This window comes from Callospermophilus lateralis, chromosome 13 (assembly GCF_048772815.1).
Source record: "Callospermophilus lateralis isolate mCalLat2 chromosome 13, mCalLat2.hap1, whole genome shotgun sequence".
NCBI classification, from domain to species: Eukaryota; Metazoa; Chordata; class Mammalia; order Rodentia; family Sciuridae; genus Callospermophilus; species Callospermophilus lateralis.
The window spans coordinates 100,310,269-100,323,761 of NC_135317.1; the positions used below are offsets into that span (position 1 = coordinate 100,310,269).

The 13,493-nt window shown below is 46.9% G+C and overlaps 1 protein-coding gene across 1 annotated transcript in view; it reads right to left on the reverse strand.

Annotated features, from left to right (window-relative positions):
* Brinp2 (BMP/retinoic acid inducible neural specific 2) overlaps window positions 1-13,041 on the reverse strand; it is a 95,180-nt gene extending 82,139 nt beyond the window's left edge. The window contains exon 1 of the mRNA XM_076831979.2: window positions 12,837-13,041. The gene's annotated coding sequence lies outside the window, so the exon portion shown is untranslated. The remainder of the gene's footprint in view (window positions 1-12,836) is intronic.
* Window positions 13,042-13,493: the final 452 nt, after the last annotated feature.

Below are 13,493 nucleotides of genomic sequence, written 5' to 3' on the forward strand. Positions count from 1 at the left end.
AGTCAAGAAGATTGCCCACCACTATCCCACAAGGGGCTGGGATTCTGGTCCATGTGTGCTTAGAACTAAAAGTGGGATGGGATCTGCAGGAAAAATATGAAGATAATAGAGCCTTTTGTCTCTGTCTTAAACTTCTCATAAGCACTTCTTATTTTATGTGCAATCTTTGGAGCCTCTTATTTTCATATGTGACCTCTTTGCCCTTTAGCAGCAGTGGTTGAAAGTACTTGGGATTCCCTGTTCAGCGTGACTTATGCATCCCTAGAGAGCAGAAGTATATAAATAAATAATATTTACAACTAATAGTTAAAGTTCAAAAATTATCCATGTTTCCAATAGGAGAAGTGATCAAATTTCAGAAGTCACCCCAAATCAGGGTAGCTCACCCCTTCCCTATCCTTTGCAACATTCACATCTTCTATCCAGATAATATCTTTACAGATTAATTTCTTGCACATAAAGCTTGATACACTGGTGGGTTCCTATGGCTCTTTCTGCTCATTTCATGAAAGCATACTGTCCGTGTTCCACGCTTAGTAGATGGTATTTTTATGATCAAATGTCCAACTCAAGCACCTGAGGCCACTGAGAGTCCATTTCCTGTGTCACTCTCCTCTCCTATGAGGGGCAGGCCGGCCATCAAATAAGAATTTAACTGACTGCAACCCTAACAGAGATATTTCTGGCCCTGTGTTCTTCTGTTGTTTGCCTGAGCAAAATCTATCATTACTCTATATGCATATGGCATGTGTCAACTGTTTTAAAATTAGCCAATTTTCCTAAGCATAAAAATGGATTTTTGTCATATCACATGAACCATATATCACAAAAACAAACCAGTTTTTGTTAGGGCTTTTATTTTTTTTTCTTTCCAAAATGCATTAAGTCTTTCTAAGTCACTGCCAAACCTATTTCACTCACTGAATTTGTGAGATACATTTAAAGAAACCAAGCAGAGGGCAGAAGAAAATCTCAAAGAGTGCCGTCGCCTGGAAAGAAATCTAGTTCATTACCAAACCAACCACGCCTAAGAGGCTGGCTTGCTTCACCTGCTTTTAAATAATAAATAAACACAGCATCCGTATGCTGCCCTGCACTAGAAGTTTGAGTTAGGGCAAAAATAATAAAAATAAGTTTAAGAAAAAGAACTGTCACTAAGTATTCTTCATAATGTTGTGATAAATGCTACACTTGCACTATTTCACTTCATGCCTCAAGTGATCTTGCAACATGAGTTTTACTGTATCCATTTTGCAGATGTGGGCACCGAGGCTTCCAAAGCAATCTGGCAAGATCACACAGCTAGTGCACAGCGGAGCCCGCCTAAGACTTGAACGCAGGATCATCATATCTGCACCTCTTCTCTCAATGAAGAAATTATCTCACAAGTGAATGGAGTTTCTTTAGACTTCTAGGGACATGGCATTGACTTTAAAATACTCCTGTATTCCAGGTTTCTCTTCCTAATCAAAGCTAATGGGTGTTATCTTTCAGAGTTGGGGGTTAGAGGGGTGCCTTCTCTGGAAAATTGGACTTGTGCTCCTGCAGATGCCTCCAGACCCTGCTAAGATCAGGGCTAAGGCAGCATACATACTGAACAGGCAGCTGTCCTGTTCATTTTGAAGGGTCTCGGATTCCTCTCAAAAGGGAAAAACATCGGTCTCTTCTTTGGGTTACAAATAAATCTGTGCATTTCTCCTTTGAAATGCTTGCCTGTTACTTGGGAGGGCAGTGCATTAAATCATTACTAGTCATTAATATTTCAGCATAAATTAGTTGATCAGGTTACCAAGAGGTGTGAAGGGCCCCAAGGGAACGATTTCTTGATGGAGGTAGTGGGGAGTTGCCCAGGGGGGGCTGTTTCTGGGTTGCTGCAGGGGTCAGGTGAGATCCTGCCAGCCAGGGACCAAAGGGACCAGGCAGTGAGGCAGGGGCAGGGACAGGGCTTATCAGCTTAGTCCCAGATGGAGCTGCTTCCACAAATGCAGCTGTCCCTCCCCACTCCTGCATACACATGCACACACGCTGCGCAAGGGTGCCCTGCTGTCTCTCCTGAGCTTGCAGGAGGTGTCCCTACCAACAAGGTTAGGAAAGGTACCAGCAAACCCCAGCAAGTGCCTGGGCGGCCGGGGGCTTGTAACACAGCCTTTGGCCTCTAGGGGTCTCCAGTGCCCCAAGGCTTCAAGAGGATGCTGACCTGGCTCTGTTATCCCTGGGGTCTCAAATCCCAGAGGGCAAAAGACTGCGGAAAGAGACTGAGCGACTGAGCTTGCAGGATGCCTTCCAGGACCCCATCCCCCACCGGAACCTCTCATCCACCTGCCCTGCTCCCGCCTCCGGATTTATAGTATTCTTAATGGCTGAACCGAGAGTCAGGGAAGGCAGAAATGAACTGCCCCACAGTCCTTGTCAAAGCCTCCCTATGCCTCAAGGTGTTTCCAAGGACTGTCCTCTGTAGCCCCATCCCACTCTTCCAGGATGCCACCTCTCCGAGCTACAAGAACTACAGTGCTCTCAGCCAGGTGGCCTCTGCATGAGGCTCTGGCGAAGACGACAGGGCTGGGTCCCCCCAAACACCAGCTCTTACTGCCACTGGGGATAGATCTTGATGGCCAGACCCTCTCTGAGGTTGAGGATGAGCAAGAGGAGAAACCAGAAAGAAGGACTACACAGCCCAGGTCCTGGGGGACCGGGGTGCTCTGTAAAAATGAAGTCATGAAGTAGAATCCACAAGTGAGGCATACTGAGAAAAAGTCTGTAAGAAACTCTGAGAGCGGTGATATTACCTCCAGCCACCGGTGAAGCTGCAATGGTTGGAAGTTGAACTAGGGCTTTCTAGTCCATTCTGTGACATAGGTTTAAATCCTAGCTCCACTAACTAGAATGGGATCGTTATAATTGACCACTTCTCTATACTTAATTTTTCTCATCTTCAAAATGGGAACGATACCCTGTACTTTTTAGGGAGTTTTTAGAAGTGAATGCTCGCACATTCCATGGGGTACAGTCCCTGGCACGTTACGGTGTTCACTCATAGGTGTGGAGTTTCATACATTTTCAATCATGGACAGCAAGAGGAAATAGCAGTAACTTGACCTTCACTCACAGGCATAGATGTGACTGGACTGGATTTATATTTTATGATCAATTTTAATATGTCACCTATTATTTTAAATTAACCACAAGTCTTGCTTTTTAAAGGACTTCTACAGTGCAGAGGTTTTCTGTTTGTGTTTGAGCAGCCTTTCCATTCCAAGTGCCTGAGGCAGCCCTTGTGGTCGGGGAACAGAAGGGACAGGTCTGGAACCCCAGAACCCCAAGTCTCTCCAACCATAGAGGTTCACACGTGTCTGCATTATATATTGGGATTTTAGGTAAGGGCTTATTGATTAAAGCCTTCTGCTGCCTTTTTGAAAGGTTAAAAACCACTGCAAATATATTCTTGTGTATTTCAGGGAAACCTTTTCTTCTAAGCCTAAGGACACTCATCTCTAATTTTATCTGTTTTGAAACCCTGCTCTTTTGAAAACGGAGCACACCTGTATTCAGAAATGGTGGCACTTGAAATATTCAGCCCACATGTACCAAGAAACCAGGATGGGTAAGGAATTGCACCAGAAACGTTGTGGAGTCTCTGAACATGCACCAACCCATGTGGCCTGCTCCCGGGAATTCCTTCAGGGTCTAACAGTGTTTCTCCCCAGCTCTGATGAAAGTGGAGCACCTACCCTTACTTTGGATCAGACACCTCTACTTTGACCACAGAAGGTGCCCTTTCCCCTGGCCACATTGCAGAACTCAAGGTTGAAGATCATAGCCTTTGTATCTCATAGATCTGGGGTCAGATCTGAGCTCTGGCCACATCCAAGCTGTGAGGCCTTGGGCGAACCATCTCATCTCTTTAAACCTTAATTTTCTTATCTGTCAACTGAGGTAGGAACACACCTTAGAGGATTTGCGCTATGATTAAGTGAGGCAGTACCTGGGATGAGGCAGCAATTCCCAGGAAGTGCCCCTTCACTGGCCTCCAACATACTGAGACCACTACCCACCTCTCATCGACCATGGCTGGATCCCATCATTGCTCTCCATGGAACTCAACATCTCACTAGTGCTCATACTTGTTGGGGGGGGGGTGGTACAAAAACAGCAGCTACCACTGACTGACTGAATGCTCAATATGGGGCAGGTACTTTGCTGAAATTTTTCCATCATTGTCTCCAAGACAATTACATGGAGATAGTGAAGCTCAAAGAGAGTGTGTAGTATAGCTAAGGTCACACTACCTGAAAAAGAACCAAGACAAGATGGAAGTCCAAGTTTATCTGCCCCAGAATTCAGGGATCTTTTCTCCCCGGCTGGCTGGCTCTTAAGAGTTTCCCAGCGCCCTGAGTCTGAAAAACCTCTAGTCTCGCAGTCCTCATTTTCCATCAGCAGAACACGAGTGATACTTACTTTATAAGGTTGAAATAAAAATTAAATGAGATAGTACAATTTAAACCAAGCCTAGTACAATTTTTATTATGAAGAAGGCTTTGAATGTATTTTAAATATACATGAACTTGTTCCATCTAAGCTTTATCTGCTCTCTAAATTACTTAGAATTTCTTTTTTTCTCTTTTTCTTTGATATCCGGGATTGAACCCAGAGGTGCTTCACCACTGAACCACATCCCCAACCCTTTTTTATTTTCTATTTTGATACAGGGTCCTGCTAAGTTGTTGAGTCTTACAAAATTGCTGAGACTGCCCTTGAACTTGGTGATCTTTTTGCTCTGCCTCCTGAGTCACTGGGGTTATAGGCATGTGCCATGGGGCCTGGCTCTAAATCATCTCTTTAACTTTTGCTATGAGAAATATTCATAGAGAAGCTATAGATGTAGGTTTGGGTCCACGTGTGGTGTGCACATGTGTGTGAATATGCCTTCATGTCTGTGTGCTCATGTGTGCACTACATGGAAAGTCATAGAGCAAAGCGCCACCCAGCAAGCTGTCCTCCGCGACCCCTCAGCCTGCCCCTGCCTGGCTAGATTCCTTTCTCTCCCTCCAATCCAATTCACTTCTCATCTTGCTAAAAAACAATTTTCTTTTCCCCTTTTCCCCTGCCTCTGGGTTGGCTCCAGCCCTTTTGCTGTGCCTGTCACTTCTCTATGGTTCTGAGTGACACGTCATTCACAAGAGAGAAGTAAAATAAAGTGGTTCAGCAAAGCCGAGCGTGTGTGTGTGTGTGTGTGTGTGTGTGTGTGTGCGTGCATGCACACACCTTTTGCCCTTGTCAAGAACAGCCAACTGGACACCTTGGGAGACAAGTCTTGCCCCAGAAGCACAGGAGGCACAAGGGGAATGCTGAGGGAGAGGTTTGAGACCTTTGAACTCTCTGCTCCTGCCCCAGATCACCCTGGGCAGACCCAGTACCTGCAGGGTGAGAGGGGCACCGTAGCACCTAGAGCCCCCGTTGCACAGAATGCATGACTTCTCCCCTTCAAGTCCCAGACTGAGCCCTATCTGGGGTTAGCTTCAGCCCTACCTACTTTCCTTAAGTGGCAAATCATGTCTCAACTTCAGTGTTACCTCCCTGCTTTCAGTTTCCCTGGCCAGTGCCTCAAGCACATTCGCCGGTTTTATTTTATGCTCTCCACTATCGCTTCCTGAAATTATCTCATTTGTTTATTTACCTACATGCTTTGTTTTCTGGATACCTGGGAAATAAAAAATAAGGACTCAGTATCTAAACTTGTCTAGAACACCAGCTCCCCTATTTACTAGCCGTGTGACCTTGGGCAAGTTGTGCAATCTCTCTGAACTTCCAACTTACCATCTATGAAGTGGGCATGGCAAACCTGCTTCACTTACAAGATGGTTAGGATAAGTCAGTGTGTGTGAAGTCTTGGGTACAGTGCCTGACACACAGGTACTCTGCATGTGTTGGCTACTATCATCAGTGTCGGAAATAACCATTCTCACCGTGGCTATCAGCCTATCTTCCCTCTAGAATGGAAACAATTCGATGGCAGGACTTTGATCTGTGTTGTTCTCTGCTGAATTCCCCCGTGCTGAAGAATAGGATGCAGCACACACTCATAATGATAGACACAATAAATATTTCCTGAGAAATCTGTCTTAGAACCCCAATCTGATTCAACCCCTGCGCTTAGTACAGGAGAGAGCCACATAAACAACTCATTACGCCATGGTGAGAACAGTGCAGAAGCGGAGTCTCAGCGAGGCGTGTGGGAGTACAAAGGGGGAGGCAGTCAGTTCTGTCCCAGAGCCTCAGAGACGCCTTCTCAGAGGAGGCCGTAGTTACAGAGTCTTGAAGCTTCCCTTCAGGAAGCGGAGACCAGGGCAGGGGAAGGTTCTGCAGGAACACAAGGAGGCACATCTAAGGGCCCCAGAGTGTGAGTTGCTGCCTGTCATGTCACGTGGCTGCAGGGAGAAGCACAGGCAGGAGAGAGGAGCACAGAGGGGCTGTGGGACCAGCTCTCGACGGAGGTCCTGTTGGTCAGGCTCAGAAATCGGGATTTCATTCTGACAATAGTGAGGAGTCACTGGGCAGTTACAAGGACAGGAGAAGCTCCATCAGAAGTACCATTTTGCAAGATGGTGCTGGCTGCAGGGAGGAGAATTGAACCCAGAAGCCTTCAACACAGGAAGCAGGGAGACCAAACACTGGGAAGGTCCAGGCAAGATGGGACAAGAGCCAGCCTCCAAGAGTGGCAGGAAGGGAGAGGGAGCCCAAGTACAGCTTGTCCAATCCTGGCCATGGATTGGCGGGGGAGGGTGGGAAGGAATATGGAGGTTGGACCACATATGCTTAATGATGCCTCTGGAGGTCTGGTTGTGCCATTGGTCACAGCAGGGAATCTGGGCAAAGGACTGGGCAGCGGTGTGGACGGTGCTCACTGACTCCAGCCTTGGATGTTGTAACCTTGGAGGTGCCCAAAGAAGGAGACCCAAAGTAGGTAAGGGGTGGCATTATTTGGCATCTACAATGTGCCAGAGCTGTGTTTGGCACCTTCTGTATTTTGTCTCATTTAACACTTAGAACAAACCTTTGAGAGATGGGGCATTATTGTCTTGATTTTTATAGGCACTGAAAGTGGGGTTCAGAGAGGAAATGATAACCTCTTTTTCATGGTTAACATTTAAGAACTCTAAGAAGATCTTTGTGATGAAGCAACACTGTACAAAGAGCATGTAAAGAGAAGGATTAGAAAACATAGTCACTCAGGTAATGTGGGGGCAGATCATGGAAATCCTTGAATGGAAATAATAACTGCCCTGCAGGGGTATTGTGAGAAGCAGGTGAAATATGGCTTATGAAAAAAACATCAGTGAATTATAAAATGTTGAGAAAATATAAGGAGTTCTAGTCATGGCCAAACCTTCTTGCAGTAACTAGCAGTGATGACATAATGACAACAGATGATTTACAATATTCAAATCTGTAATTATTAAATGGTATTCCATAACGATGACTTCTCCCCTTTCTTCTTACCGATAATTTGATGAAAGAATCTTTCAAACATAGCGGTGCCTTTTCTTTCCCCCCATCACACTCTCAACATGTCCCATCTGAAAAAGGAAAACCTCTCCCAGGCATGATCCTAATATGGTAGAACTGAGAAAGAAGAAGGGGATTTGATAATCAAACACACCCAGCTGATCCCCACTATAAACACCAGTGGCTTAGTTATTTCCACTGTCAGGAAGAGACTCAAAAATATTAGGATACAATCAGCAGGCCTCCCAGCTCCTCATCCTTTGCACATGAATGGACAGTGGCAATGCTTTGTAAGGGATTTGGGCTGAGTCACGGTTAGTGAGGTCCCTCCTCAAACAAATATAGGTATGTGTAAGTCATTGGTCCCTCCTTGACTTTAAATTTCAGAAATACATGCCCAGAGGCTCCCCTGGGCTTCTCTTAAAACCCCTCCCTCCATGTTCTCTCCCTTCTCATGTCTCTGGCTCCTTCTGTCTCAGACCTCTGCCCCTTCTCCCCATTAACTTGTCACTATTCTGCAGGGCCTGGACCAGCACTGTCCAAAAGAAATATAAGGCCAGCCACACATATAAGTTTAACTTTTCTGGTAGCCACATTAAAAATTAAAAAAATATATGGGTGAAACCAACCCTAATATATTTCATTTCACATGATACATCCAGAATATGTAATCAACATGAAAAATTATCCATGAGATCTTTTACATTCCCTTTTAAAATTAATATTCAGAATCCAATGTGTATTTTATATTGGTAGCACACATTTCACATGCTCAAGGGCCAGTTGTGGCTAGTGGCTACCATATTGGGCGGTTATGACATGTTAAATTCAGACCTGGGGTATAAATTCCCTGTTGAGTTGGCTCAGTCCAGCATTCAGGATGTATCTGCATGGTGAGTTTCTGTACAAGGAATGGTGGAACTGGCTACTGAAGTGTCCATGCTGTGATGACGCTATTTCCTTCCTTCTGCATGGCAGAGAGGCAGTTAAAGAGGGACCAACCTGCCCCTAATTGGTCAGATGAGCCCAATTCACTGCAGCTCTGAGGCTGAAGAATAACTGATCTGCCCGTTCCTTCTCTCATAAATAGAATACGCTTAAATTCACAATCACTGACCACACAGCCACCCTCCTGGACCTTCATCTCCTCCCCTACAGATGGCAGTGGATGCTTCTGAAGAATAAAAAAGAAAGGTCATACCCAGAGTCCAGCTGCATAGTCATTTAATACAGAAATCAAGGGCTAAGGCTGGATTTTCAAGAGCACGTAAATGTCCCTGGAGACCTGTTCCCAGAATGAACTCCGGAGGCAAAGCACGCAAACAGACTGGGTTCCTGGGGATTTCCCGCTTGACCTCAGAACAGTTTTGCTGTGACTTTAGGCAAGTCATTTTACTCTTGTGCAGCAGGTGAACTCCCTCTAATGCAGGAATGGGGCCAAGGAACAGTGACATGCAGCCTGGATACATGTCTCAAAACATGTGAAGCCATTGAGTTGGGTGGTTGTTAGCAGCCCTCTCGAAGGGACCACACTTCACCTTGACCTTTCCCCAGAAGTCCACTGCTGGAGCGCATGTGTAGCTGGCAGGCCCAGCTTTCTGCTGGTGGGTGGCCTTTGGCCCTTCCCTGGGCTGACCAGGCTGGCCGACTGCCTCTCCCCTCTCCTGCTCAGCTGAGCACTAACAGTAGCCCGTGGTACAGCTGCGGGCAGTACCACACCGCGCCCCCTCTTGCTTTTTTGTGGTCTCCTCCTTTGTGACTGCTACTGCATATGTTTTATTAAAAGGGAAAGAGAAGGGGAGACAAGAGGTTATGTACATGGGCATGCTCAAGAATCTTAAGATTGAAAATCTTCTGCTCAATGCTAAATGCCTAAGGGCTTTGGCATTTTGCCGAGTCTAAGTAAACCCCAAGAGGAACATTTGGGTGGGGAAATAGGAAATGGAAGAAAATCAAAGCTCTCTCTTAAGATATTCTGGTTCTAAAATATGAGATTTTCTCATGTTTTCTTGAAACTGTCTGCTTTCCCCCAATATCCTTTCTCAAATTTTTGGATATGAGGTTGATAAGCTTTCTGACCTTGAGCCATGTTTTCCTCGTTGTATGTGACTCCGACTTGAGGCTGCGAGAAAGGACAGGTCATTCTCAGTGCCTCATGAGATACCCAGCATTTCAGAGCCCTCTTTTCAGATCCTCAGGCAACTTCCCCTAGGCCAATATATGTCCAAAATAATGAAACCAGATATATAGTATTTCTAGGTTGCCAGGGGAGAGGTGATCCAGGGCCAACCCCAAGGAATTGGTGAAGTTTCCAGCTATCTCAGCTGTGCTGCGCTTGGTGTTTCCTTCAGCTGGAACTCAACTCCCCTGCTCTCTCCATCCAAACTAATCTCACCCCATCCCCGTGGCTCAGCTCAAACTCTCCCTCCTTTGAACACTGATAGCTCTCATTATCTGTACAAATCAATTGCAGATTAATTAGATCAGCCTCTCAGCCCCTCCTGTATTGAACTGCTGTTTAGAACTTATATCATCATTTACCTGTTCCCCGACGGTAAGCCTGCTTCCTTAACCAGAATGGAAGATCATTGAGGGCAAAGGGTTTTAAAACTTTTACCCCTCACTATCCTTAGGTCAGTACCACAGGAGGAACCCTGGGTTGCAGCATCTTCCCATGCTTGTAAAGTACAGAAAACAACCGAATCAGACAGCAACTACTAAGACCAAAATCTTCCTTAGAAGAAGCCGATGGAGGTTGGGTTGGTTTAGGAGCAATAAGACTCAGATCTCATTCCATGATTTCCCTTAATTGCTGTGTGACCCAAACTAAAGTGCTCCTCTTTTTGAGGTTCTATCCCCTTTCTTTTCCAAGAAGAAGGCTAAAATCATTCTAGTTCTCCTTCTTAGACTAACCAGACATAAACAAGACAATAAGCCACGTGAGTATGAATTACAGGAGCTCTGTAAAATGTTCCCTGCCCTTGGGAAAAGGATGCCTTTATAAAATGTATACAAGGTCTTATTTTCCAAAAGAAAGAGTCGAATCACCAAAAGCACACTGCACAGGGTTCTGATAAACACTAACCAGAAAACCTCAACACTAAGCATCTCAGTCAGCAGAAAGTGCCCATGCAGATGTCTCCAGTCCCTCCAGATTACCTCTTGTTTGTGAGCTGGAGAGGGATTTTGGAGCACCCTCTCAGAGGGGATCTCACTTATGCGATTCTCCCCAGGGGCTAGCCTGTGCCTTGGGAAAGGGGATCTGGAGGAGCTGATGACGCAGGGACACTCTGTGCCCTCTGGCCTCACTCAGTAAACAACCTGTCAGGAGGCCAGGAAGTAACACCCAGAAGAGGATCTTGAGGGCCATGGACAGAAGATGCTTCCCATTCTTGAGACAAGACCAATGTAGCAGAGCAGGAACCTCCTGCCCTCCTTAGCCATTTCCTCCTCACCTCCTTTCTTATGCCCAAACTGCAGCACACACCACTCCTTTGGGGGTGGGGGAAGCCGGCTCCATTTTGGGTGAGTAGAGGGAAGCAAGAGTCAAGAATGTTTCTGTCTTCTCCCTGGCTGCAGCGCTGTCAGACCTTTGGAGCCAGCTGCTCTCCAGCAGGGAAGACCATGGTCTGACATTTGCTTCCTGGGCTTCCAACATTCCTCAGTATCCATGAGCTGCATCTTTTCACATCACATCCCTCCTCAAAGAAGCAAAGCATGCATCTTTTCCCAGAGCAGATGCAGCTGTGGTACAGACAGCACAGGATCACTGGGGTAGCACTGCTTGGTCATGCCCTCTGTGCTGCACAGCAACTTATCGGCGGCAGGGGAAAGGGAACTTTGGAGTTGTGCCTTAAACAAACAACATACATATATCTGTGTGAAGTCAAGACAGAAACACAAACTTCAGCACCCTCTGCTGTTGCCTGAGGTCATCAGACTGCCCCCCAGGGGATCTGGTAAAATATTTCAGCTGCTTGGTTAATACTGGCATTGCATGTCTTCCAGTGAGCAGGATCAGAGAGTCACTTCAACATGCACACCACTGGGGGAGGTCAGGGGCAGAAATAAGTGACTTACAATATATGTTTTAGCTTTCTGATTGTGATTGGTCTGGGCTGACATATCATTGTGCCTGTTGGATAAGGCCCAGATTGCCTGGCTACAAGCATGGCCTTTTATAATCATTATCCTTATAACAAAACATTTGCTCCTACTCAGGGCACCCTGTTCCCAAGGCTAGGAAGAGCATACACACCGTTCTTTACAGAGGGGTCTGTTCAATCATGTTACAGTGCATTAGCTTGATTTTTAGTTAATATTTGGCTTAGGTCTATATACCCTGGATAAATATGTACCATGAAGAGGAACTGCTTGGGGAGGAGAAAACTCCTCTGGGCTAGAATAGCAGCTCACAAGTTCATTCTCCTAGTAGGCAGGAACACTCTGGGCACCCGTGGCTGGGTTAGGCACTGTGCATGCTTGCTTCTCCTGTGGGTAGCCAGCTTCCTACAGATAGCTGTGAACACAAGCGCGTGCACACGCACAACACACACACACACACACACACACACACACACACACATGCTACAGGCAGTGTTGGGCTGTATACCCAGATGATCACAGAAACAGGGAGAGATATCTGCTTGATGATACCAGCACATCTCCCTTTCTGCACAGGAATATTCTCCCCTAGTGTCTCCAGTGCTCTGCCCTGCTCAACTCAATCAATGGGGCTTCTACCCCCACCCTGGAGACACTATTTGCACACTAGAGGATTCACTCTTTGGAACTCCCCCCCCCCCCCCTCAGTTGAAGTGCATGGGATAGCGACTAGCCTCTAAAGAAATGCTACCGGGAACATGTGAAAACAGATGTACTGTGCATTAGGATCTCGGTGCCTTAGGGTCTTCCCCAAATATAGTGAGCCTCATACAGTTCAGTTCAGCATCTGCACAGCAGGCAAAAGCCCTCGTCATCTTCTGCAATTATGCAGCCCGATTGGATTTTCTGAAGCTAATGGGAGTTGAACTAACTTTGAGGACTTAAACCAAGCAAAAGCAATATAGGTCAGGCAGAGTGCCCAAGCCGTGTGACAGCCATGCAACACCAGGAGACAAAATCAGAGCGATCTCCAGCTATCCCCTCAAGTCCACTGCTCAGCTCCACAAGATAGAACTAGGAGACGCGGAATCATCACCCCCTCTGCCTACAACTGTCAGGCGCCAGGGCACGAGGGTTATAGGAGGGCAAGCTGATCCCTCCCCAATGCATACACCAAAAGGGTAATGAAGAGGAGATAGAGAAAAATCGCGAAATCCCTGCACTGTTACCTTGAATCTTTGCAAGAGCCCTCCTTGCAGTATCAGCTGCTCCCCAAATCTCCAACGACTGGGAGGAGACTCCTAAAAGATTCCAGATTTTCGTGCAACATCTCTAGTGGCAGCTCTCCAAAGTTTTTACTTCATGATTTCTTATGGCTCCGTCTCGTTTGGGGAAACGCGAATGCCTCCCCCTCAGCGTGTGAGAGGGAGCGGATGTCTCTTTTCAAATTCTCTTGCTCTTCGCTTGGCTGTTGCCGCTGCCGCCGCCGCCGCCGCCGCTAGACCACTTGCCTGCTGCCTTCCCGCTGAGCAGCAAGGATCCCAGTCGCCCAAAGCATCTTTGAAGTGAGGCTTTGGCGCTGGGCTGGGGACCCGCGGGGTGGGAGAGGTGAGGAAAGTGGAAAACCCAGCTGGGGGAGTCACCTGTCCCTCTACCGAGAGAGACCCGAGGTCTTGCCTTCTTTCCAACTCTAAAAAGACTCACCCGCCCTCTCTGTCATCCAAAATCAGAGCCTTAGACCGGGGCAAAGATCGTTCCTCCGGCTCCACTGCTTCCCCGGCTGCTTGCAGACCTACCGGCGCCCTCGGAGCGCCCCGCAGGTGCATGCCCTGGACAAGCGCTCTCCCGGTCCTCCGAGCTCAGCGGAGGCGCTGCCGAAGGAGCCG